The sequence below is a fragment of the Xenopus laevis genome, chromosome 2S, assembly GCF_017654675.1.
Source record: "Xenopus laevis strain J_2021 chromosome 2S, Xenopus_laevis_v10.1, whole genome shotgun sequence".
NCBI classification, from domain to species: Eukaryota; Metazoa; Chordata; class Amphibia; order Anura; family Pipidae; genus Xenopus; species Xenopus laevis.
Genome location: NC_054374.1, coordinates 146,833,812 through 146,858,847, shown reverse-complemented (window position 1 = coordinate 146,858,847; position 25,036 = coordinate 146,833,812). Strand labels below are relative to the sequence as shown.

Below are 25,036 nucleotides of genomic sequence, written 5' to 3'. Positions count from 1 at the left end.
CGAATTTATGGGAGTTAATGAGAGTTTTAAAAAACTCACATGAATTCAAAATTCGACCCCTAAGGGGGTAAGCACATTCCCACATGTGCCTACATGTCCTCATGCCCCTAATGAATACAATACAGTCAAATGCAACCAATGCTATATTCAGGGGGCTGCTGCTATATTCAGAGGGTCTTTACGCTCTGTGCGGAAATTCAAGTAGCAAGGAGGACAGTGTGCAAAAAGCAAACCCTTATAGGATTACCTAGCACTACTTACTGAGCATCATGGCGATCATTGCGGTTGAAAAGGCAACTAAAATGAACCCTCCAATCCACAATGTCATTCCAATGAAGACAATGTAGGCATCTTTCAGGCAGCTAGAAAATAAATAGACTCCAATAAAGCTTCCCACAAAACATAATGTGGAGAAGGCCAAGCCCCATCCAACGTACGGAATCCCAGCACAGAGGGGCAAACAATGTAAACAGATTGACTGCTCCAAATTTGCCAGTAAATGCAACATGAAAGCAAGGGAGTCAGCACCACACGTTTCTTGCAAGATGCATTTCTAAAGAGTAGGTACACTCCAGTAGTTAAGAGTTCTGCAAATCTTTCTTTACTCAGCACCACTCTTCACTGTTTCTCCCAGTAAAAAAACAAATATAGCAAATGTTAATGATGTTTAATAGTCCCGGGATTAAAAAGGACCACTTAAAGCCTAATTCTTGTATAAAATACCCCGGCAAGTCTTCTGGAAACTCCCAGGACCATATCCATAAACACTATTTGTATATTCTTCTGTTGAGAGACAGATCTGCAAAGTAGGAAAAGCAACCCTTTATAAATGTGGCAAAGCCACCCATAAATCCACTCATTATATAGGAGAGGTATAAAACTGCAAGGGGAAAAGTGAAAAATGCAATTGCACAATAAATACAAACACTTAATAGGCCACCTAAACAGGGCAGGAAAATGAATGCTTTCCTTATGTGCCAATCCCCATGTGACACAAGGATCAAAGCTATGACAAATTCAACATTGAAGCAAAGAGATTCTTGTTTCTGCACCTCCTGCCATGGAAATGGAAAAGAAAAAAACAAACTTTTAATACAGAAAAAAAGAATAAACATACACTCACATTTGTGTTCAAAATAATAGCAGTCCGACATCACTAACCTGATCAATCACTATTTTGGGTAGAAATTGTAGTTCTACATGGCAAATAATTTACTAGTAGGTGTAGTAGAGTAATAGAAACCCAACAGACCCAACAGTCATGACATGCTGCTGATTCTGTGTCATTGAATCATTAATTAATAATTCTTCCAAATAATAGCCGTGTGGAGTTCAATGAGTGAGCTCATTCATTCGGTGAAAAACAGGTGTCAATTTCAGCCCTTATTTAAGGAAGGAGCAAATGTTGTGCTGCTGGTTATAGTGCATTTCTCGGAGAAAAAAGGGGTCGTTTCAGACATTGTTCTGAAGTCCCATTGGTGAGAAAAAGACGTGTGCTGAAGAACTTGCAGTTTGCCAAAGAACACATTGGGGCAAATTTACTGAAGGGTGAAGTGACTAACGATGGTGTAAATTCGTTAACGAAGGAGATAGACTCTAGCGCTACTTCGCACTCTAACGACAGGCGAATATTCGCTCTGGCGAATGGACATAACTACGCATATTCACTATAATGCGGATTTTAATGAACGTTACCTCTTACACCAGATTTGCCTTCGCCACCTCAGACCAGGCAAAGTACAATAGAGTAGTAGGAGTTCTTAAAATAAAATTGAAAAATTTTCTTTGTCCCAAAAAATGCTGGCGACTTTTCCGTTTTTCAGGGTGATAGGCTGCAAAAGATCATAAATTTTTTTTTGGGTACCTGGCTTCCCCCCTACATTTCCTAACATATGGCACATTAACTATACACTGGGCTCATGTTTAGTGCAATATAACAACTCTATTGTCTTTATTAAGTTTCCCTGGGCTTGTGTAGTGTAATGTATTTGCTGCAACATATACGTCCATTGAAATTTAACTTCCCACCATATGCAAATTAGCCAACACCAGCGCAACTTCGTTGTGCTTGCCAAATTAACGCTAGCGAAAATTCGCCATTGTTCGGTGCCCTGGACACAACTTCGCATTTTAGTGAATTAGCGTTGTCCTGGCGGATTTTCGCCTGGCGAAGTGTGGCAATGTGAGCGAAGCTGTGCCTGCCGAATTTCCGGAGGTTAGTGAATTTGTCCCATTGACTGACCCAAAGAGAAATGGTGCAACATTTTGTGGACTGATAAAAACAAGATTGTTCTTTTCTAGTGATGGGCGACGAATTTCACGCGAAATTCGCGAAACAGCTGGCGTCTCGTTTTTGACGCCGGCGCCCGTTTTCTACGCCGGAGCCCGTTTTTGACGCCGGCAGCCGTTTTTTCGTAAAAATTTTTTTGACGCCGGCGAATTTTTGCCGCGAATTTTCATGGACGTTTCGCAAATTTATTCGCTGGCGGCGAATCGCGCAAATTCGCCGCGAATATGCGCCTGCCGAATAAATTCGCCCATCACTATTCTTTTCTGGTCTATGGCCACAAACACTGGATTCAAGCCACAGTACACTATGAAGACACTGAAGCATGGTGGCACAAGCAGCAAGTTTCAATACATTAAAATACTTGAAGAGGGAAATGCCCTTAAAATGGGAGTTTCAACAAGACAACGACCCCAAACACAACAGTAAACGAGCGAAAATCCTGGTTCCAGAGCAACAAGATTGATGTTATAAAATGACCAACCCAAACCCCAGACCCTACATAATTGTGATCCAATAAAAGCCCCTTTATTTCTTTCACTAAAGACTAATGCCCATGGAATCTTACAGGAACTGTGAGCTAGCAAAATAGTATTCATACAGTAAGAATATTTGGGTGACAGGTGCTAAGTGTGGGGGCAAACATTCTTTAGTTTCTCATACAAAGAGTAATGTGTGTTCCCTAAACTGTCTAACGCAACAACCTCACTCATTAAGTTAATGGGTCATTTTACTTCCTAAAAGATTCAGCAGAAATCTATTCCCTATTAGGGCTTCATTAATACCATTACCACCCCATTCTGTAATGTGCAGAGTAAAAGGCGCCATACATGTAAAGATCTACTCCTCTTTTATCGATATACCCACCTTGAGGTTGACGTTATCGGGATGAGCTGATCATTTGGACTAAGGGCCAAACAATCGAATGACAATGAAAGGACAAGCAGGCCAATAGGGTGAGGACCACATGAACAAGTTCCTTGTCCAAATGGGATTTTTAAACCTACCAATCAACATATGTAAGTGACTGAGTCCTGTGAATCTCCAGACTAGGGATGCACTGAGTCCAGGATGCATAGCCGAACTGAATCCTAATTGCATATGTAAATTAGAGATGGGAAGGGGAATTTTTTTCTATTTCCTTGTTTTGTGACAAAAAGTCAGGTGATTTCCCTCCCTAGCCCTGATTTGCATATGCAAATTAGGATTTGGATTCAGTTTGGCCAGGCAGAAGGATTTGGCCAAATCTGAATCCTGCTGAAAAAGGCAGAATCCTGACCGAATCCTAAACCGAATCCTGGATTCAGTGCATCCCTACTTTTTAAGTTTACACATGGTAAGCAGAAACAGCAGGCAGGTTTTGTGGGGGGCAACACAAGGGGGGTCTTATAACAGGGAGTGCTGGTCTGAGAATAATTGGTATACATATATATATACCAATTATTCTCAGACCAGCATTCCCTGTTATAAGAATCAATTATTTTATTGTTGCAAAGAGAGTGCTGATCTTCTTTGGATGGATGGAGATATTATATTGATCGTGCACCCAGGCAAACAAACACTTTATTCGAGAGTGCTGGCTCTTCACTGGTTTTATTTATATATATATATATATATATATATATATATATATATATATATATATATATATATATATATATATATATACACAATATCAAAACAGGGGGGTTGTGGGAGCACTCTAAAGGCTTTAAAGTATATATATAAGTAGTATAATAAATGCTATTGCATATGTACCCAAAACAGGGGTTATTTTGTTACAAAGTTATGATCATAAAATTGATAAGCCACCATACCATATTTAGCCAGGAGCTGTGGCATAGCTTCAGTGGTTGTAGCACCCCATACCCCCCCTTTAAACTAGTGGTGATCCTATGCTTTTAAAATTTTTTTTAAAATCTCTCCTTTAAAAGCCTGATTGCTGGCTGGGGAGGATTTAGCCCTCAGTGAAAAAACAGCGTTCAACAGACATTGATTACAGGTAATGCTAAAATGCACATAAAATATAAAACAAGTTAGGTACCGCCATTTGGGGTTTACCTTGACGTGGTATGGTGGCTTATCAATTTTATGATCATAACTTTGTAACAAAATAACCCCTGTTTTGGTTACATATGCAATAGCATTTATTATACTTATATATATATATATACTTTAAAGCCTTTAGAGTGCTCCCACAACCCCCCTGTTTTGATATTATATATATATATATATATATATATATATATATATATATATATATATATATATATATTATAAACTTCCTGCTAGTTTTAAAGTCATGAATATGAAAGAAAAAAAAACGTATTTGTGCTACGATGTAAATATTCAATTATATGTTAAATAAAGAAGTAGCGTATAAGGCCATAATACTATCTGGAAGGAAATACAAGTACAACATAATGAGCTTCAAAAATAACTTTGGAAAACACTTATAAAGAGAATGTGAATATTATACCTGAGCTTACACTGCCACCTGCTGAATTCTTGTAAGATTTGTCCAACTCTGTTAACAAATAACACCTATATATCTATTAAACATGAAGCCCTTCATCTGAAAGTGTGAAATAAAGTGAGACTCAAAGTCAAGGTGCTAGTTATATATCAGTCAGGAAACCGTTTCAACACTTTTATTGTCCTTTTTTTTTAAAGGGTAGTTCACATTTAAATACTGTACACATTTACTATGTTATAGATGTATAGATGTTCTATGTAACTTTGGTTTTGTTCGCCCTTTAGCTACACCTGCCACTATCTTAAGCCTCATTCACAGGGCCCTGTACCCCAACTTTACCTGGTCCCATGCCCAGGCCCAAGCATCCAGCAGACATGCACTCTGTTCCTATGGTGGAAGGCAAAAAGAAAGTGCCACACCTTCCCCAGCACCAGATCTGGATTGGAATTCAAAATAGGCCCCTGCATTCTAAGTAAAAAGAGGCCAAAACAGCCTCCACCAGCCCACTTAATAGCCACTTTCTATGGCATCTTACAGCAGCCAATCTGGCATTTGCAAAGACCCAGTCCGGGCCTGCCCAGCACTACATCAAAATGAGGCAGGAAGTGGTCACCCTACCTGCTAGCCAATAAAATCCATATGCAAATTACATTCATATGCAATACATTCCCTTCTGGCCAGCAACTAAGGGAACTGGACCTGTAGGGATTTAAAGCCATAGGGGCTATTAACCCTATGGTTCCCTACAGATATACAATTTGGGATTGTTGCAAAGGACTTGTGGGACTCCCTACTGCACCTGCATAGCCAAAGTATAGAGAATTGAGAAACTCAATATCTTTTATGAGCCTAGTCAGCCTTCTCATACATCTTTCTGATGCTGTAAAAGGGTTTGGCCTGTTGGTTAGGGTGATTATTGCCCACATCCCCCATGTCTAGACATGCTTACTCCTCTATTTTAATTTTAGGACAGAACACATGCAGGTATTGTGGTATAAATCTAATGTATTCAGTTTCTCTTAAAAAATAATATTAATGGTCATTTCCATGCTCTAAACCCTATGGCCAAGATAAATTGCATAAGACAGTGTAACTGGCACATACCCACAGTAACGGAACTGGTGCAGGGCCCAGGGCAGGCTATGCAGCTGGGCTGACCCACCCACCTCCGGGAAGTGGCTATCACAGTGAATTTATCAAAGGTCAAAGTGAAAATTCGAATTCAGAAAAAATTAGAAAATTTGAATATCGAAATCTATCATGTACTGTCTCTTTAAAAATTGGACTTCGACTATTTGCCATCTAAAACCTGCCGAATTACTGTTTTAGCCTATGGGGAACCTCCTAGAACCTATTTGGAGTCAATTGGTGGACTTTGGAAAACCAAAGGATTTTTTTTTTTCTACGATTCGAATTCGAGCGAAAACTGACCTATTCGGCCAAAAAAAACCTTTACATTTTTTAAATAAATTTTGGTTGGTCTTTTTTAATTCAAATTTTGAAGTTTTTTAAATTTGACCTTTCATAAATCTGCCCCATTAATGTTCTTGCATGAGAAGGGATACAATTGTGCATCTAATTAGAAAAGCTGAGTCTCTGGATTACTTTTTTTGTGTTCTCTCCAAAAAAAATTTCTGTCAAAATATTTGGAATAGAAAAAAAAAAGCATTTCACGCAGAATATGCCACCCGAAAAATATCTTTATTTTATATTCCTTCTAGCAAGAATGTGACTACTGGGCTTCCCAGGCAATTAATGAGCAGAACATCCAGTCATTTCTCTCTGTAAGAAACTCCCCATCATTGTGATGACAGCTAGAATTTGTATCGAGGAAGCCCCTTTGTTCAGTCACAGACACCTTGGGGGGACTTTGCATAATGATTAGGGAACATTTACATAGCTGGTAGCAATATGGATTCCCTAATATGAAGACATGTCTCTCTTCTAATGACTTAACCCCTTCCAAACTTAAAGGAAAACTATACCCTCAAAATGAATACTTAAGCAACAGATAGTTTATATCAAATTGAATGACATATTAAAGAATCTTACCAAACTGAAATATATATTTACATAAATATTGCCCTTTTACATCTCTTGCGTCCCTTATCCTTTTCCGCTGCCTTTTTTTAGTCTGTCAGTATACCTAACTGAATGCAAATCAAATAAAGCCGACCACCAGTTTGCACTAGGCCAGCACGTTCCTTTGGCAGTAGTTTCAGGTGGAGATAACAGCAAGATGACCACAGCAGTACTTTATACCAGCATTTCCCACCCTGCAGTGGTGTAACTACCGGGGGAGCAGAGGGTGCGATTGGGGCAGGGCTCGCACCCCCTCAGGGCCCCCCGGCAGTTTGTGCGCCACGAATTCCAGGCGGTTCCGGGCCTACAGAGGGGGGCATGGGGGCCTGCCCCCCTCTAGTTACGTTGCTGCCACCCTGTGGCCCTTGTATTATTGTTGAAAAACAACTCCCATTACCAACAACAGCCAAAGGTTGGTCACACATGGTAGCGACAGGACTATTGGTTGAACCATGCTATTATACAGAATAAATGGGAAACTACAAAGTCTGTTTTGGCCATGTTCTCCATTCTGTCTTCAGTAATTTTAAGTTTAACATCAAATGCACTATTAAGTAACCTAGTGATTTTTTCCTAATTAATTTCATTGGGGATTTTCACAAATTCATATAGTAACAGACAGCAAAACTCAAAAGCTTTTCCTTTGCCTCTATTTGATCACTGTGCAACACAAGGCAAAGCCTTAATCCCACAGATTCCAATTTATTTCCCCCCAGGATGCCGACATCCATCTGATCTGTGCTAATTACTCGAGCATTTTGAAGATGTGTCCTAGAGTAACATGGAAGGCGTTGTTTTCAACTTGGATTCTAGTCGAGCCCTTCTTCATTCCACTCAATCCACTGCTGCTCATCGCCTTGTAATTGGGCTTGCAACTCACACAAGGTGACACGCTGCGCCTGCGGAGACACCACATCAAAGCTCGACATACTTTTTTGGAAAGATTGAGAGTGTGGGCATTTGTTTTTTTTCCATATCATTGCATTATGAGGCTAAATGAATATGCATCTCTGTTGGTAATTATAACATTGTTAAAAAGAAGCTGACTCCGCTTTTCTTTTTATCTTTATGTCAGATCTTTATAGTAAATCACACGGCTGTATTTATGCCATAAGCCTCCAACATACTGAATCTTTGGAGGCCAAAAGACAGAGCAATGGTGTGATATTACCTGACATGTATGTGATAAAGTTCAGAGGATTGTGAGTATAAAAAACCCTGATTTGTGCTTAAGAGAATAAAGCCTATTGCTGTTTGTTTTGTTCAAGAACCTTCTGGCATCCAATTCTTAAGTCACAGAGCACCTACCCTTCCTATCTTTCTCCCGATATGCCCAGCAAAGGTGGGCGATATTTGGCTAACCCAATCGTTCAGACCTAGGGCCAAACAGTAGTATTACAATGAAGGGAATACCAGCCTATGGGACGAGGGCTGCATCAACTAGCCAATGCGGTCCTTGATTGGGTGGGAAAATCAAACCTGCTCGATAGAGATCTGCCTGATTTTTGGCCAGATATTGGTCAGAGGAGGCCCAAAAATTCGCCAGGCAGTCAGTTTTGCTCACAGCAAAAAAAGTTGTATATTTATTATCTTAGAGAAAGATAAGGTCGTTGCCCGGGACCAATGTGAACACTACCACAATAAATCGGATGTTGATAATATGTATAAACAAATTGAAATATCGGAAGGAGGATATACTCACAGTTCTCCCCAGTCCATGGGTGCATATCCATAAGAAAACCAATAGGTGTGAGTCCCTCCAAAAAATCATTCAGAAGTTTATGAAAATGCAAAATTGTTTATTAGGACATGGAGGCCTAACGCTTTTCGTGCCTATAGGGGCACTTACTCATATGCTCAATGATCTTAAAGATTACTTTGCTTTTTATATCTGTGCAATGAACATGAACTATTGGTGCTATATATACATAATCATAATATTTTATTTATTATACCCTAAAATCCAACTGTATTGTGCTCAGTATAGGACTAGCTCAATCAACATAGTTTCATGGTTACCATGTTTAAAGCTATTCACGTTCTATTACACAGTATTAGTAGACTGTAGTTTTCCTGATAACGTTAAATCTGGAATATTCCATTACTGTCAGTTTTTGAATGGTCATGTCCATGCCCCCTAAAGCTCCCCTAGACGCGACGATTCTTCTTGCCGAACGACCGATTTTAGGGAAGCCCGACCAATCCTTCGAAATTATTGTGCGGTTAGTGGGATTCGAACGATCGTACATCTTACGATTTTTCGGCCGACATCTGGCAGGAAATTGATCGGTCAGGTCAAAAAATCTTTGTCGGTCCCAGTGCAATCTCTCTATGTTTGCTGGGCCAAGCAGGCAGCTCCCTTTGTTTTCCTGGCAAATTGGTCTTTTTAGATGATGGTAAGTAAATTCATACGATCGTACGATCTTTCTGAGAAGACCCTGGTCTCACGATCACAATCTGATCTTTTAAAAATCTCAACATCTATGTCCAGCTTAAAGGTGTGTGGCCAAACGAGCGGATCTTTCCCCAATATGCCATTAACAAACATGGTTATATAGGCGGCAATCTGATTGTTCGGCCATATGGCTGAACGATCCAATTACGATGTGCTGTGGGCTCCGGCGGGATCGGTTGGGTCAAAATCAAACCTGACCAATCGACCAATCGACCAAACGACCGATCTCCGACGGACGAAAGATGTCGGCACACGCCACACACAATCCGAAAATCGTACGAATCCTCGATTCGTACGATAGGATCTGTGTGTCTATGGCCACCTTAAGACACCAGGTTACACTCCCTGAATTGCGTCAGTGACTCAACATTTGCATTTCTATTACCATAACCACCCTTGCATGTGTAAATGAGCTCTAACATCTTATTAGTTAATGTGGACAAGTGTTGGCTGTGTATTTGCTTAACCTGTTTAAGACTTACCCCTTCCTAATCCTTCTATAGCATAGCTGTCATAAACACAGAGCTGTCTTAAAACCTAAAAGGAGGTATAAGCTGCCTGCCATTCAAGAACCACAATAAAAAGGATGCATGTGCTCAGTTTATAAAGAGAATTGTTATAACAGCAGGGCTAAAAGGTTCCACTTCTGGTGCATGTAATATTCTGCCTAGATCACAAGTCACTGCAAGGAGTGATATCAAAGGATACATGAATACCTTCAGATATGTTATCTAGAGTGGAAATCATGTCTGCTGCATGTTGAATATACATTGGTTTGTAATGCTAGGAACTCTGCCTCCCATGCAGTGCTGCTCTCCTGTGGTGCTTGTCTCTAGAGGAGTAAGAAGGGCCTCACTGTGGTTAAGTCATGAATCCAAAATTTCATTACTGTGCTATTTGTAGCCTCAAGCAAGTAACTTCATCTGCATGTGCCGTAGGCACCAAACCAAGTTGTATGCTTCATGGAGTGGGAATAGCTGTGCCTGAAAAAGTCTAAATTTATTAGTGCCATAGACATGATATTTTTGCAGGCAGACTGCAATACCTGAGTGGGGCTCGCAGCAGAATATCTGCAGACGCAAAATAATTGCTCTTTACGGTCACTCATGGGAGGGACACACACAGGCTGATGTTTTGCATCTGGCAACTAAGAACCTAGAGAACTTTATCTGCCTAATACCTTATGTGCCAGTGGTGCTGCTCAGCAAGCCATGCCAATGTTATTAAGCTGGTACCAATGGGAAAACCCCACAGAATTATATTTTATATACTGTACAATTTATATACACATTTATGCATCACCAGATGAGAAACCAGAGTTTCAAGGGATCTTCGTGGGTTTTTGGAAGATCCCTGTATGGATAAAAATATGTTGGCTATATATAAATACATACAGCAAACCTTTAAAGCAATTTCATGTTGCTCAGATAACTTCTCAAATATTTTTCCTAAAAAAGCAACATCAGAAGCTGAATTGAAAGGTTTATGTGTAAATAGTATATTTTTGGTTCCAGCCATTAGATGGTGCTCCTAGGTAGGGGATCCCTATGATGAGGTTCTAGACCAGTTCTGCTCTGTGGCGCTAAGAAAGTATCTTCAAGGAGAGAGAGCAGTGTTACACTTTCTCTTTGGTTGATGTGGGAAGACAAGCAAATGACACCAGGGAGCTTAAGCCCTTTTAACTCAGGGATGTACCTGAAGGTGTCAGTAGTTATGTTAGATAGTGGTAAGTTAGTCCCATTGAACTCATTGTTGGTGGTGAAAGATAGTGGTAGGCCAGGCTAGTTAAGCAGCTGAGGCTCCAACAAGGAGTAAGGAAGGGGCCAGTGCCCCAGTGGTGCCTTGACAAACAGGGAAGTGAAAAAGGAAACTAGGACTAAATAGGTCTTAGGATGTGTGTAATTGTAATTATTGGGGAAACTCTATTGGTCACTGTTAATAAACTGTGTTCTTCTGCAAGACCAAGTCGACCTCCAAATTATTCTCCTCTAAATGTGTGCAACTATAATTCCTCACTCATTTGTGATGGAGGTGTGTACCTTAATTCGATTCGACCAGTGATTACTAAAAGTTATTAGGAACCACGTTACACACCAGGCAGGGATAACGTAAGTGCAAGGCCAGACATGGCTTTTTTAACATCGCGTTTTTAAAAAAGCTCAGTCGGGTATAAATACACCACTAAGCCATACACATATAGGTTTATTTTCCCAACATGAACTTCTCATTGTTCTCATTCCCCATTATTCCGCTGGCTGGAAATAGAAAATATTTAGAAATAGAAAAACTATTTACATGCAAGATGGAGAAGGAATGATCTTCAATACGCAACATAATTACGTCACTGGCCCTAAAAACGTATATGTGTCATTTATCTCGCGAGAATTTGTACGCCATATTTAAAATACACTGCGTATTTACGTATTTACTAAAGTGTGGTTTCAAACTTGCAGATCCCATAGAGTCTATTGATTTGGTAGTTTCTTGACGTATTGGCATTTCTGCTAAAAAACACCGATACTGTCGCCCTGTGGCGGATTTCAGCTTGCAAGTGCCCTGTGAGAATTGCCATAGTGCATTTTCCATTAGTTTCAGTGGAAGTTCAGTTTCTGTGTATTTACGCCCAATTTTTAAAAAATGCAACATAAAAACAACACATCTGGCCTTGTGCTAAAGAATCTCAGGATTCCTTATAGCTGTGATCATTTATGTGCACACCCTCAGCCTACCCTAGGCAACCTGGCTGGTCGCAGCTCCCAGTAGGCGCATGCATGCACAAATAGGACACACGCATTAGTGAAAAACACACATGTGCTGGCCAGATACACACGCCAGCCAGATGGGCGAGAGGGGACTGGACTAGGGGTAGGAGGCAGAGAAGGTATGTGCCTATTCTGCCTACCCCTTGTTTCTGCCCTGCCTACGACAAAAGAGAGGAAGATAAAAGAAACCTGAGAAATGCCATTAAAATGACAGAAATTGCTTCTGTATCTGAGAAACATTTTTTGCAGGCCTCTAAAACCCACTTTATATAATGATTACCTCCCTTACAATCTGTCCCAATACTGCTCCCTCTGTGTAACTGTAATGTATAGTATTTTACAGCAGAACAAACATATATATACGAGAATACTTTGAGCTTGTGAATGCCCATGTGGCACTACTGGAATCTGTACTGCCTACATTGTGCTACCGTGGGTAACAATACTAGGTTAACTTTAATCCATCTTTCTATATAAGCTTGTCTCATATGAACATAACAAACTGAGGGAAAATAGAATACAATAGCAATGAGCTAATAGGTATCAGATCTATTATCTGAAATACTTAGTCGGACATAACTTTCGTACGCTTGCTGTCAGGGGCAGAACATCGGCTGATCTGTTCTTTTCTACTTTTTTTGATCTGAATGGTTAGTGGCAGGTCGGGAGATGGGAAAGTCTGATCATTCGATGATTCGTACGATCGGATCTTTGCGTCTATGGCCAGCTTAAGGGCTTGTACTGATGAGCGCTCAATCCTGTGCTCCCCTGCATTCCATTTTTAAGCATTTTTACATGGTGCTAAAAACTAATATTATTATACAGTATAGGTTACTGGTCCCTGAAAAATGAGGGGTAAGTTAATGTTTCCTAATGGTCCCTGCCAGAAGCACAGTGGGAGGGAGACAGCCAATCACAGTCCTGCAGTCACACAGGCACAGACAGGCTTCAGTTCCCTATCAGGATCTGCTGATTGGTTCTTATCCTACAGTGCAGTGAGTGCTGCCGGCTCCCCTGCACAGCCTGGGAATTCAGGGAGAAGGAAGTGGAAGAGAAGGGAGGGATTATTTGGGTTTTTGCAGAAATATTCAATAAATTAGCCTGAAACACTACTTTATAACGCACTGGTACATTCTTATTTTTTACACAAAATGTCTCCTTTAATCTCAAAATTTAATACATTTTTGGGGTGCTGGTTGCCCTTTGGCATATCTGTTAATCAGTCAGTAACTTGAAGGGGGGACGGCACATGGGACGTAATTGTTTGCTTTTGAATCTGACGTGACCTGAAAAGCAAACTCACTGAACAATTATGTCCCATGCGGGTCTCCCTTAAAGTCACTGACTCAGAGTTAGAGAGCTGAAAAGCAGGAAGTAGTGTTCTGGCTATTATGTTAGACTTCTGGTCACTCCAGCCTTTATACATTGATTACATTTTGGCTAACTAGTTATATTAAAAAACATTTTTTATTTGGCACAACTTATTTACCTATTTTATTTTTACACTGAACTGTTCCTTTAAGGGCTCTTACATATGACCATTATAATGCATGCCAGTACTTTTAAATGGGTTCCACCTGTGAATCTCACCCGCATTCAGAAGTTCAGCACAGAGCCATGGATACTGAAAACAATGGGAGAAATTAGCTCCATTAAATCATGCGTTCCGGTTTGGTGGAATACACACAAAAAAAACCACTGGATTGGGAACGCACGAATAAACGCCTGTGTTTAAGAACCCTAAGGGCACACTCTCAGATTCGGGGAGAATGGTCGCCCGGTGACCAATCTCCTCTTCTTTGGGGAAACTAATCTCTCCAAACTACCTCCTGCCAGCTAGAATGTCAATCGCTGGTGGGATGGCACTCGGAGCGCTTCGCTTTCCGAAGTCGCCCAAAGGGATCCGAGTGCCATTCCGCGGGTGATTTATGCTGGGGACTAATCTCCCCGAATCTGATTGTGTGCTTCTGCCCTAACAGTCCCATAGCTAGACACCGATATCAACTTGCTGTCAACAGAACCAAATGTGCTAAACGCAGGCACCAGGTCCCTTTTGTATTTACCCTTCAGGTTTTTTTGGTGTTTACAGGGTTAAGTCAATTGTCAGAGCTGTCTCATGCTGCTTGTCTAGATTTGAATGGTTCAGTGCCTGTCCAGAAAGCTTGCACATACTGTAATATACCTGTCATGGAGGTACCCACATGTAAAGAACATACATATAATAAATGCACCGGGCGCTAAACTGAGAAATCATTTTTAATTAAAAAACATTTAATTTAATATAATTTAATATCAATATTGGTGTAGTAAAATAAATGTACACACAATCAGCACATGATACCCTTTACAAGAACAGTGTGCATATGTGTGTGTGTGTATTCCCTGGTTTGATTGAACATTTCCAATAAAAATACTTGTTTAAAAAAAAACTGTTTTGAAACAGGTGTATTGTCCCTTTAAATGCCTCTGCCTCCAACTGGCTGAATCATTTCTCTTGACTGTTTCGGCTTGTCTCTTATTTTACATCGGCAGACTGAGTTTATTGTTGCGTTTAAAGGTGATGTTATACAAATTCTCCACATTTGGTTTAATTGGCCTTTAATGAAAGAACGTCTCCTATACTTTTGAACATAATATATTCACAGGCAGCGCGGGTAAAGACATTGGCTCTGGCTTCAGAGGCGCCGATATCTTTTATAGAAATGAGCTGCTTTGTTTCTTGGAAGGAATCATGTGAGACTCTAGGGAGCCATTTACATAGCAAAGAAGTGATACAGAATAGGCTTCGTTTAATATCGAGTGTGGGATAAACAAACACAGGTAAGATGTTATTAATTGGTTTCTTCACTCCCACAGGGGATGTTGTGAAAGTACAATGGTTAATGTACCCCCTGCTCTCAAATATAAGGATTAGTGATGGGTGAATTTATTCGGCAGGCGCAAATTCACAGTACATTTGTGTGTTTTGCTGCTGGCGAATAAATGTACGAACTTGCAGCGAAAATTTTGGATGCCGGCGACAGTACCAACGCCGGCGACAATTAAATGGATACCCATTGGGGCAGATTTACTAAAGGGCGAAGTGACTAACGCTGGCGAAAATGTGCCAGTGTGACGTAATTTCGTTACTTCAGCGAACAGTCGCTGGCGTAACTTCGCTAGCGAAGGAGATAGACTCTAGCGGTACTTCGCTCCCTAACGGCAGGCGAATTTACGCTCTGGCAAATGGACAGAACTACGCAAATTCACTAAGATGCGGATTTCACTGAACGTTACCTCTTGCGCCAGACTTGCCTTCGCCACCTCAGACCAGGTGCAATAGAGTAGATAGGAGTTCCTAAAAGATAGTTGAAAACTTTTCGAAGTCCCAAAAAATGCTGCCGTCTTTTCCTTTTTTCAGGGTGATAGGCTGCAAAAGCCCGTAAATATTTTTTGTGGTACCCGCCTTCCCCCCTACATTTCCTAACATATGGCTCATAAACTATACACTGGGCTCATGTGAAGGGCAACATAACAACTCTATTTTATTTTATTGTGTAGTGTAATGTATTTGCTGCAACATGTACGTCCATTGAATATTAACATCCCGCCATATGCAAATTAGCCAACGCAAGCGCAACTTCACTTTGCTTGCCGCAGTAACGCTAGCGCAACTTTGCCAACTTTTCCCTATCTATCTTTCTATCATCTATCTGTCTATCTATCTATCTATCTGTCTATCTATCCATCTATCTATCTATCTATCTATTGTCTATCTATCTATCTATCTATCTATCTATCTATCTATCTATTGTCTATCTATCTATCTATCTATCTATCTATCTATCTATCTACAGTATCTCTCTCTCTCTCTCTCTCTCTGTCTCTCTCTGTCTCTCTCTGTCTCTCTCTCTCTCTCTCTCTCTCTCTCTATCTATCTATCTATCTCTATCATCTATGTATCATCTATCTATCTATCTATCTATCTATCTCTATCATCTATGTATCATCTATCTATCTATCTATCTATCTATCTATCTATCTATCTATCTATCTATCTATCTCTATCATCTATGTATCATCTATCTATCTATCTATCTATCTATCTATCTATCTATCTATCTATCTATCTATCTATCTATCTATCTATCATCTATCTATCTATCTATCTATCATCTATCTATCTATCTATCTATCTATCTATCTATCTATCTATCTATCTAATCTATCTATCTATCTATCTATCTATCTATCATCTATCTATTTATAAAGAGAGAGCATGGAACACACCTTTCAATATAAATTCAATCTAAATGTAAATCTTAATTTTAGTGGTTAAGACAGGTGTAGTATATCTAGGCCCTCCTCGTCCTCAGCTGACCCCATTATGCTGGTTTATTCCTCCCAGTGCAGCTCTTAATAAAGTCACTTACTGCCACTACCTGACACTCATTCACTGGCCACTGTCACCCCTGCCAGGGACATACAATTATAAGTTTCAGTTTCGATAATATCTAAACTAGTCTGCAAGGGAACTGGGAGTCCAGAGCTACAAGGAATAATTCTTCCTGACTCCATTCTCCCATCCGTTTCTTTCTGGTTGATTTACTCAAGCGCAGTTCCCAGTTTGGCCAGGAGAGGGCGCCGCGGCTCACGATCACAATATAAACAGAGAGAGCTGATACAGCCAGTGGATGAGCTCGGGATAAACAAGGTTGGATACGTCGCAGCAGCAGTTGCCTCTTTGCAGCCTTTGGGTCGCTGGTCAGAGAGATCTGCAGATCGTGGATGTGGTTGGGAGCGAACTCCGTGACACTGAGGGACCAGGAGGGGAAATAGAGGAAGAACAGCAGCAGCAGCAGCTCCCTGGAACCCTCCGGCGTGGGCTCTTTGTCTGTGAATGGAAGGGGTCGCCTCCCGGAAAGGTAGAAATTCCCACACCTGAGTATTTACCCACTGGCTGGTCACGATGCGTGGGAGCAGCACAAGAACAGGTAAGGACTTCATTAGGGAAGGGCTGTCAATTCCTCTGTACAGGGACTGCTGCTGTGTAAACAGACTGGGAGCGTGTAGCAGCTTCAGCCTTGCACAACATCCCTTTTACTTTTATTCTGACCACTTGCACCTACTGTAGCACCCACCATCTAAACATTTACTGGTCCTCTGTACAGGGGCTGCTGTGTATCCAGACTGGGAGCATGTAGCAGCTTCAGCCTTGCACAACATCCCTTTTACTTTTATACTGACCTCTTCACCTACTGTAGCACCCACCATCTAAACATTTACTGGTTATTCTACTCTTCCAGCAGACTAAGTACATCAGGCTTTATACTCAGTGCTGAGCAGCATCATTTATTGATATTGATCTTAGAGCATCTATAAGGCACAACATTATAGAAAACAATCTCTGAGCTCCCTGTCTGTACCTTACCTGTGCATGAGGATATGTGCTCCTCCAGCGCTTACTAAATGAGTTACCATTGCCACCTCCAATGTATACACAGCGCTCTAATGACAATACACCGGTGGGACGGAAGCTAAACGGCTATAGCAGATAGTAGTGTTCCACTACACCCACCAAGCACAATGCCCTTACAATTTACTTTTCTGAAATGTGGTGACTTATAGAAGTACAGGTATGAGATCCATTATCCGGAAGCCTTTTATCCAGAAAGCTCCGAATTACGGAAAGGTCGCCTCCCATAGACACCATTTTATCCAAATAGTCCAAATTTTAAAATATTATTTTCTTTGTCTCTGTAATAATAAAACAGTAGCTTGTTCTTGATCCCAACTAAGATATAATTCATCCTTATTGGAAGCAGAATCAGCCCATTTTGGTTTATTTAATGTTTACATGATTTTCTAGTAAACTTAAGGCAAATTACAGAAAAATACATTATCTGGAAAGCCCCAAGTCCCGAGCCTTCTGGATAACAGGTCCCATACCTGTATATAAATAAACACATAATGTACATTCCCATCATTAGAATCTATAATGCAAAATTCGTGTAATTCCCATGGTACCTAAATATATGCCTTATGAAAAAGAAATCTCATTTTTTTTAAAAGGGGAGATTGAGCTTTATTTATTTATTTTGCACTGGAACCAATAAGAAGTAAGCACTGAGCAGAGGCAGAAGTGTGAAAGACGAGACAAATCCATAGTTTTATGTGGGAAGTTACTCAATGGGATTGACAAATCTGCTGGTACATTTAACTGCTATCAGCATTTGCTGAGTTCTGTGATAAATAGACTCTTCGATAACAGTGGCCCGGAGTCTGGTTATGTGAAATAAAAGGTGTTTGCGTACAGAAGAGATTGGGGAATACTCAGAAACAAGTTACTTGCACTGCAACCTGTGTCAGAGGAATAGCTGTTGTCATGTGGGAATATGTTTCCAAGACAGTCAGTAGCATTACAGTGATGCTTTCAGCAAAGTATATCTTACTTGCTCTGTTCAACTGCTATGGCCATGTTCCCTATTGGAAGCTATTATTATCCTTATTGCTTCTATACCTGCTATCCCACAGTCACACTCCCCCAGAGACTATTATCCACTGTTACTATAGACACCATCTCTCCCTACTATACCTGCTATCCCACAGTCACAGTCCCTTCCCAGAGACTATTATCCACTGTTACTATAGGCACCATCTCTTCCTACTATACCTGCTATCCCACAGTCACACTCCCTTCCCAGAGACTATTATCCACTGTTACTATAGACACCATCTCTTCCTACTATACCTGCTATCCCACAGTCACACTCCCTTCCCAGACAATATTATCCCACTGTTACTATAGGCACCATCTCTCCCTACTATACCTGCTATCCCACAGTCACAGTCCCTTCCCAGAGACTATTATCCACTGTTACTATAGACACCATCTCTCCCTACTATACCTGCTATCCCACAGTCACACTCCCCCAGAGACTATTATCCACTGTTACTATAGACACCATCTCTCCCTACTATACCTGCTATCCCACAGTCACACTCCCTTCCCAGAGACTATTATCCACTGTTACTATAGGCACCATCTCTCCCTACTATACCTGCTATCCCACAGCCACACTCCCTTCCCAGAGACTATTATCCACTGTTACTATAGGCACGATCTCTCCCTACTATACCTGCTATCCCACAGTCACACTCCCCCAGAGACTATTATCCACTGTTACTATAGACACCATCTCTCCCTACTATACCTGCTATCCCACAGTCACACTCTCTTCCCAGAGACTTTTATCCCACTGTTACTATAGGCACCATCTCTCCCTACTATACCTGCTATCCCACAGTCAGGGCCGGAACTAGGGGTAGGCAGAGTAGACACGTGCCTAGGGCGCAAAGCTGAGGGGGCGCCAGGCACGTACCTGCTCTGTCGCCTACCCCGTGTCCGGTCCCGTCTCTACCCGACTGCCACTGATGGCTTGCGCATAAATGCTATTCTGCGGCATGCGCCGCGGAGCAAAATTTGCGCATGCGCGGTGGAGCGAAACTTCGCACATGCACACTGGCACAAAATTTCACGCATGCGCAGTCAAGCGTGCACAGAGCCGGCGCCGTGGCCTGCCGGGTTGCCTAGGGCGCCTGGCTGGGTTGGCCAGGCTCTGCCCACAGTCACAGTCCCTTCCCAGAGACTATTATCCACTGTTACTATAGGCACCATCTCTCCCTACTATACCTGTTATCCCACAGTCACACTCCCTTCCCAGAGACTATTATCCCACTGTTACTATAGGCACCATCTCTCCCTACTATACCTGCTATCCCACAGTCACACTCCCTTCCCAGAGACTATTATCCCACTGTTACTATAGGCCCCATCTCTCCCTACTATACCTGCTATCCCACAGTCACACTCCCTTCCCAGAGACTATTATCCCACTGTTACTATAGGCACCATCTCTCCCTACTATACCTGCTATCCCACAGTCACACTTCCTTCCCAGAGACTATTATCCCACTGTTTACTATAGGCACCATCTCTCCCTACTATACCTGCTATCCCACAGTCACACTCCCTTCCCAGAGACTATTATCCACTGTTACTATAGGCACCATCTCTCTCTACTATACCTGCTATCCCACAGCCACAGTCCCTTCCCAGAGACTATTATCCCACTGTTACTATAGGCACCATCTCTCCCTACTATACCTGCTATCCCACAGTCACACTCCCTTCCCAGAGACTATTATCCACTGTTACTATAGACACCATCTCTCCCTACTATACCTGCTATCCCACAGTCACACTCCCTTCCCAGAGACTATTATCCCACTGTTACTATAGGCACCATCTCTCCCTACTATACCTGATATCCCACAGTCACACTCCCTTCCCAGAGACTATTACCCCTCTGTTACTATAGGCACCATCTCTCCCTACTATACCTGCTATCCCACAGTCACACTCCCTTCACAGAGACTATTATCCCACTGTTACTATAGACACCATCTCTCCCTACTATACCTGCTATCCCACAGTCACACTCCCTTCCCAGAGACTATTATCCCACTGTTACTATAGACACCATCTCTCCCTACTATACCTGATATCCCACAGTCACACTCCCTTCCCAGAGACTATTATCCCACTGTTACTATAGACACCATCTCTCCCTACTATACCTGCTATCCCACAGTCACACTCCCTTCCCAGAGACTATTACCCCTCTGTTACTATAGGCACCATCTCTCCCTACTATACCTGCTATCCCACAGTCACACTCCCTTCACAGAGACTATTATCCCACTGTTACTATAGACACCATCTCTCCCTACTATACCTGCTATCCCACAGTCACACTCCCTTCCCAGAGACTATTATCACACTGCTACTATAGGCACCATCTCTCCCTACTATACCTGCTATCCCACAGTCACACTCCCTTCCCAGAGACTATTATCCAACTGCTACTTTAGGCACCATCTCTCCTTACTAAACCTCCCACAGCCACTTTCCAGAGATGAAATTAGCCACTGTTATTGCTGCTACCCATTATTAACTCTCCCCTGAATACCTGCCTGTTTCACACAATACAAGTTAACCCAGACAGTGTGCGCTGGTCATCAACTGAGTAATAAAAGTGTATAAATCCTGTAGGACATGGAGTTCAGTGCAGCCACGTGGAGATAAAATTGTAGAGGCGATACCTGGCTGATAATAAAACGTGTTATCCTCTGTGTAATCTATCAGAACAGTTTTGCTTGGACAATTTAATTAGAAATCGTTGCAGGGAACCTTAACTGTACATTTATGTTCTGTGTTACAAAATACATAAAAGCTAAATCTCAAAAATCTGACTTTAAAAAACACATTCATCACAACTAAAGCTTTAGCGTGCTGTAGACTGAAGGAATCCTGGTGTTACAAGATATTCTCAGCCCTTTTATAGAAAGCATATTATTATAAGCACATTTATATAGAAACAAATCTTATTTGGTTGCTCTAGGTTACTGCATCTGGGCAAATTTTGTATCTTTTATTACAGTTCACCACTGTATTTTTATCTCTGTTAAACGTGTATAGGGATGTAGCGAACGTCGGAAAAAAAGTTCGCGAACATATTCGCGAACTTGCGTCAAAAATGCGAACGGTTCGCGAATGTCGCGAACCCCATAGACTTCAATGGGAAGGCGAATTTTAAAAGCTAGAAAAGACATTTCTGGCCAGAAAAATGATTTTAAAGTTGTTTAAAGGGTGCAACGACCTGGACAGTGGCATGCCAGAGGGGGATCAAGGGCAAATATGTTTCTAAAAAATCCATTGTTGACACAGCGCTGCGTTTTGTGCTGTAAAGGGCAGAAATCACACTACGTCACTCAGGTGGTGTTTCTGGAGACGGTATTATTATTGATATTTAGACAGAATGTGAACAAGCTCACACAGCTAGATGGCTGTTGTTTGAAAATAAAGAACACACTGGGCAAACAAATTGAAACAATGCCTGCAAGGTCAACGTATACACTACTACAGCAGTGGATACGGAATATATTATTGCTGCTTGAAAAACGTCACTCAGGTGGTGTTTCTGGAGACGGTATTATTATTGATATTTAGACAGAATGTGAAAAAGCTCACACAGCTAGATGGCCGTTGTTTGAAGAACACACTGGGCAAATAATGCCTGCAAGTGCACTACTATTGGTGCACTACAATGAAGAACAGCAAACAGCACTGTACACGTTAAAGAACAGTAAGATAAGTAAAATAAAAAAAAATTATATGTATATTAAAAAAAAAAAAATTCTCGGGTTGGTGCTGCTGAACTACTAGGAGCAGCACAGTAGCACACCAGTCCCACTCCCCAACACTGCTAGACTAATAGCACTGGGCTCTTATAGTAGCAACTAGCAAAGTAAAAAAACAAAAAAGAAAATAAAAGCAGTCCTTACAAGGACTATTGGGTTATTACAGCAGTCAGCAGATGAGATCAGAAGAGATCAGTGCCCACAGCAGGCAGCTACATACAGAGCACTGCAGTAGAAGGTAGATTACTAGCCAGCAAAGCTACCTAACCTAAAATGTCCCTCAAATCCCTGCAGAGTTCTGTCCCTCCAATACAGAGCAGTATCAAGTAGATTACTAGCTAGCAAACTTACTATCAACTGTCCCTCAAATCAGTGAAATCACTAACAGCTCTCTCCCTACACTAGCTCTTCCAAGCACACACAGGCAGAATGAAAAAACGCTGCAGGGCTTCAGTTTATATATGGAAGGGGAGTGGTCCAGGGGGTGTGGGGGTGGTCCAGGAGGGAGAGCTTCCTGATTGGCTGCCATGTATCTGCTGGTCTGGGGTGAGAGGGCAAAAAAAAGCGCCAGGTAAGGCGAACCCAAAATGGCGAACGTTGCGCGAAACCCGATGTTCGCGCGAACATGTTCGCGCGAACAAGTTCGCCGGCGAACAGTCCGCGACATCCCTAAACGTGTAGAGACAGATATTCTGAGACAATTTGCAATTGGTTTTCATTTCTTATTATTTGTGGGTTTTGGATTATTTAGCTTTTTATTCAGCAGCTCTCCAGTTTGCAATTTTCAGGTCCAAATTACCCTAGCAACCATGCATTGATTTTATTAAGACACTTGAATATGAATAGGAGAAGGCCGGAATAGAAAGAAGAGTAATACAAAGTAGTAATAACAATACATTTCTAGATGTAAGCTTTTAGATGGGGTCAGCTACCCCCATTTGAAAACTGGAAAGAGTCAGAAGAAGAAATGAATAAAAACTATAAAAATGAAAAACTATAAAAATTAACAAATGAAGGCCATTTGAAAGGTTGCTTAGATTTAGCCATTCTATAACTTACTAAAAGATAATCAAGCAAGTGCCAAAATAAATGTACCTGGGGTGAATTTTATGGGGAAAGTATCCTATAGGAATAAATGTCTGGTAATCCCATAACATATTGATTTAGGGAGCAAAAAGCAACCTATATGGCATATGGCTGCCCGCCCCCCCCCCCCACACAAGTTATAAAAAGCTATTGATGGTCAGGGCCCCCTTATAAGTAAAAAAAAACTGTGGGGCCAGGGCCCTCCATAAAAGTATTTTTTAAAAAAATTGGTGGTGAGGGCCCCCTACAAGTTAAAAAAAAATTGGTGACCAGGGCACCCCTATAGGTTATAAAAAAAACATTGGTGCCAGGTCCCCCATAAAAGTTTTTTTTACAAAAACATTGGTGCTAGGGCCCACCTAACAAGTTAAAAAAATGTGGGGCCCCAGATAATATTTTTTTAAAAAACCTTGGCGCCAGGGCCCCCTTACAAGTTAAAAAAAAAAATTGGGGCCGCAGAAAATATTTTTTTTAAAAACTTTGGCGCCAGGCCCCCCTTACAAGTTAAAAAAATTGGGGCCCCAAGAATATTTTTTAAAAAAACTTTGGCACCAGGGCCCCCTTACAAGTTAAAAAAATTGGGGCCCCAAGAATATTTTTTAAAAAAACTTTGGCGCCAGGGCCCCCTTACAAGTTAAAAAAATTGGGGCCCCAAGAATATTTTTTTAAAAAACCTTGGCACCAGGGCCCTCTTTAAGTTAAAAAAAATTGGGGCCACAGAAAATATTTTTTTTTAAAATTTTGGCACCAGGGCCCCCTTACAAGTTAAAAAAATGTATACTGAATAAAATAAGATATAAGTCCCGTTGTGCCAATAAATAAGCGGGTTACTACTGAGTCTATTGTCATGTGTTAGAAGCAGTGTGTTGATATTTGCTCTCATAATTCTACACAGACTAGACTGATCATAGCTAATTACTGACTGGTTGCTATTGTATGTTTTCATGCATGGGGCCACTGACAGGCCTGTCTGACAGATTTGTGGCTGAAAATTATTCAGATATTAATTAGGCAGGTTTGAAAAATACATTGAATAAGGAGAGCGTTGTCACATTATGAGGTTTCTGTAGGCCTCAGTGTATGATCCAATTGTTGACCCCTGGGCAAACAATCAGGTGAATCCAATTGGGCCAAGCACATATGTGGCCAAACCTGGCTGAGATCCACTCTCCAAACAGTTGCATCCAAAGTGTTGCCACCTTTAGTCTTAAGTTGGCCATAGATGTGCAGATTTTATCCTATATCCGACGAACGATTGTCCAATGCAATCTTCCGACCTGCCACTGACCATTCAGTAGTAGTAAAGTAGTAGTAGTAAAAAGTAGTAAAAAGAACAAATCAGATGATGTTCTGTTCATTAACTGACAGACAGCAATCATACGAAAGTTGTGTCCGACAAAAAATAGTGACTGTCAGATCGGTAGCCATCAGAAATCTTCTAACATGTCCGATCGACTAAACGACTAAACGATTGCCATGGTAAGAAAAATGTCAGGACACTCCACACATGATCCGAAAATCAGATAAACCTTCGTTTTTGTATGATTTAATCATTGCATGTATGGCCAGCTATACTCAGCAAATTATGTACCTATTAGGGATGCACTGAATCCAGGATTCGGTTCGGGATTCAACCAGGATTCATC

The 25,036-nt window shown here is 41.2% G+C and overlaps 1 protein-coding gene and 1 pseudogene across 1 annotated transcript in view; one reads left to right on the top strand and one right to left on the bottom strand.

Moving 5' to 3' along the window:
- Positions 1 to 253: 253 nt before the first annotated feature.
- Positions 254 to 1,652, bottom strand: LOC108709015 (annotated as a pseudogene).
- Positions 1,653 to 16,739: 15,087 nt separating this feature from the next.
- The window catches only part of LOC108709955 (microtubule-associated tumor suppressor candidate 2), a 288,085-nt gene continuing 279,788 nt past the window's right edge, over positions 16,740 to 25,036 (top strand). Inside the window, exon 1 of the mRNA XM_041584508.1 lies at positions 16,740 to 17,035. The gene's annotated coding sequence lies outside the window, so the exon portion shown is untranslated. The remainder of the gene's footprint in view (positions 17,036 to 25,036) is intronic.